Source organism: Nansenia antarctica, assembly GCF_963989245.1.
Source record: "Nansenia antarctica genome assembly, chromosome: 2".
NCBI classification, from domain to species: domain Eukaryota; kingdom Metazoa; phylum Chordata; class Actinopteri; order Argentiniformes; family Microstomatidae; genus Nansenia; species Nansenia antarctica.
In genome coordinates this window covers 7938912-7941411 of record NC_137675.1, presented here as the reverse complement: position 1 = coordinate 7941411, position 2500 = coordinate 7938912, and the positions used below count along the sequence as shown (strand labels likewise).

At 60.0% G+C, this 2500-nt stretch overlaps 1 pseudogene across 1 annotated transcript in view; it reads left to right on the top strand.

The window, feature by feature from the left end:
• The window catches only part of LOC308149746 (slit homolog 1 protein-like), an 83501-nt pseudogene that overhangs the window by 75905 nt on the left and 5096 nt on the right, over positions 1-2500 (top strand). The window contains exon 32 of the transcript in view: positions 365-519. The product of the transcript in view is annotated as a slit homolog 1 protein-like (transcript). The remainder of the gene's footprint in view (positions 1-364; positions 520-2500) is intronic.

Genomic DNA, 2500 nt, shown 5'->3' with positions numbered 1-2500 from the left:
TGGCCAGTCCCAGACTGATTTTGACTTCATATCGGTCACAGGCTCACAAGAGGACTTTTATGAATGTTACAGGAGTTACTAAACTAGAAAAAAACAAACATAATTTCAAGGAAAAGCAACTTGAACTGAAACGCCAGTCCTGTCTAGTGATCTTCTAGGCCGACCTCAAACGTCTCTCTTCAACCAATCACACAGTAGTCGAGCAATGCGAGCGAAAGCTTAAACGACCCCCCTCCTCCTCCCTGCTGAGCAAGACTGACGTTGCCCCCCCCTCCCCCACACACACACACACACACACATTTGAGCGTGAGACCCCTGGTGTAGAGGCTTGACGAACTGACTTCCACCTCTCTTGTTGCCATAGCGCCGAGACAGTGAACGACGGGCGTTTCCACACAGTGGAGCTGGTGACCTTCGACCGCATGGTGAACCTGTCGGTGGACGGGGGGGCGCCCACCACGCTGGGCAGTCTGGGACGCGCCCCTCCGCTGACCGGGGAGGCCCCGCTCTACGTGGGAGGTGAGGTGGTGAGGTGGTGGTGAGGTGGTGAGGTGGTGAGGTGGTGGGGTGGTGGTGAGGTGGTGGTGAGGTGGTGAGGTGGTGAGGTGGTGGTGAGGTGGTGGTGAGGAGGTGAGGTGGTGAGGTGGTGGTGAGGTGGTGAGGTGGTGGTGAGGTGGTGAGGTGGTGAGGTGGTGGTGATGTGGTGAGGTGGTGAGGTGGTGAGGTGGTGGTGAGGTGGTGAGGTGGTGAGGTGGTGAGGTGGTGGTGAGGTGGTGAGGTGGTGGTGAGGTGGTGAGGTGGTGAGGTGGTGAGGTGGTGAGGAGGTGAGGTGGTGAGGTGGTGGTGAGGTGGTGGTGAGGTGGTGAGGTGGTGAGGTGGTGAGGTGGTGAGGTGGTGGTGAGGTGGTGAGGTGGTGGTGAGGTGGTGGTGAGGTGGTGGTGAGGTGGTGAGGTGGTGAGGTGTGGTGAGGTGGTGAGGTGGTGGTGAGGTGGTGAGGTGGTGGTGAGGTGGTGAGGTGGTGAGGTGGTGGTGAGGTGGTGAGGTGGTGAGGTGGTGAGGTGGTGAGGTGGTGAGGTGGTGGTGGTGAGGTGGAGGAGGTGAGGTGGTGGTGGTGAGGTGGTGGTGAGGTGGTGAGGTGGTGAGGTGGTGAGGTGGTGGTGAGGTGGTGAGGTGGTGGTGAGGTGGTGAGGTGGTGAGGTGGTGAGGTGGTGAGGTGGTGGTGAGGTGGTGAGGTGGTGAGGTGGTGAGGTGGTGAGGTGGTGAGGAGGTGAGGTGGTGAGGTGAGGTGGTGAGGTGGTGAGGTGGTGAGGTGGTGGTGAGGTGGTGAGGTGGTGAGGTGGTGAGGTGGTGAGGTGGTGGTGAGGTGGTGAGGTGGTGAGGTGGTGGTGAGGTGGTGAGGTGGTGAGGTGGTGAGGTGGTGGTGAGGTGGTGAGGTGGTGAGGTGGTGAGGTGGTGGTGAGGTGGTGAGGTGGTGGTGAGGTGGTGAGGTGGTGAGGTGGTGGGGTGGTGGGGTGGTGAGGTGGTGAGGTGGTGGTGAGGTGGTGAGGTGGTGAGGTGGTGGTGAGGTGGTGAGGTGGTGAGGTGGTGAGGTGGTGGGGTGGTGGTGAGGTGGTGAGGTGGTGAGGTGGTGGTGAGGTGGTGAGGTGGTGGTGAGGTGGTGAGGTGGTGGTGAGGTGGTGAGGTGGTGAGGTGGTGGTGAGGTGGTGAGGTGGTGAGGTGGTGAGGTGGTGAGGTGGTGGTGAGGTGGTGAGGTGGTGAGGTGGTGGTGAGGTGGTGAGGTGGTGGTGAGGTGGTGGTGAGGTGGTGAGGTGGTGAGGAGGTGAGGTGGTGGTGAGGTGGTGAGGTGGTGAGGTGGTGAGGTGGTGGTGAGGTGGTGAGGTGGTGAGGTGGTGGTGAGGTGGTGAGGTGGTGAGGTGGTGAGGTGGTGAGGTGGTGAGGTGGTGGTGAGGTGGTGGTGAGGTGGTGAGGTGGTGAGGTGGTGAGGTGGTGAGGTGAGGTGGTGAGGTGGTGGTGAGGTGGTGAGGTGGTGGTGAGGTGGTGAGGTGGTGAGGTGGTGAGGTGGTGAGGTGGTGGTGAGGTGGTGAGGTGGTGGTGAGGTGGTGGTGAGGTGGTGGTGAGGTGGTGAGGAGGTGGTGAGGTGGTGAGGTGGTGAGGTGGTGGTGAGGTGGTGAGGTGGTGAGGTGGTGAGGTGGTGGTGAGGTGGTGAGGTGGTGGTGAGGTGGTGAGGTGGTGGTGTGGTGGTGAGGTGGTGAGGTGGTGAGGTGGTGAGGTGGTGGGGTCGTTGTGTCTCTTTATGTTGTCTGCTGCTTCTCTTCTTTTTTTCTTCTTTTTTTGGATGGATGGAAGGATGGATGGACGGATGGATGGAAGGATGGATGGAAGGATGGATGGATGGATGGATGGAAGGATAGATGGAGGGATGGATGGATGGATGGATGGAAGGATGGATGGATGGAAGGATAGATGGAGGGATGGATGGAAGGATGGATGGATGGATGGA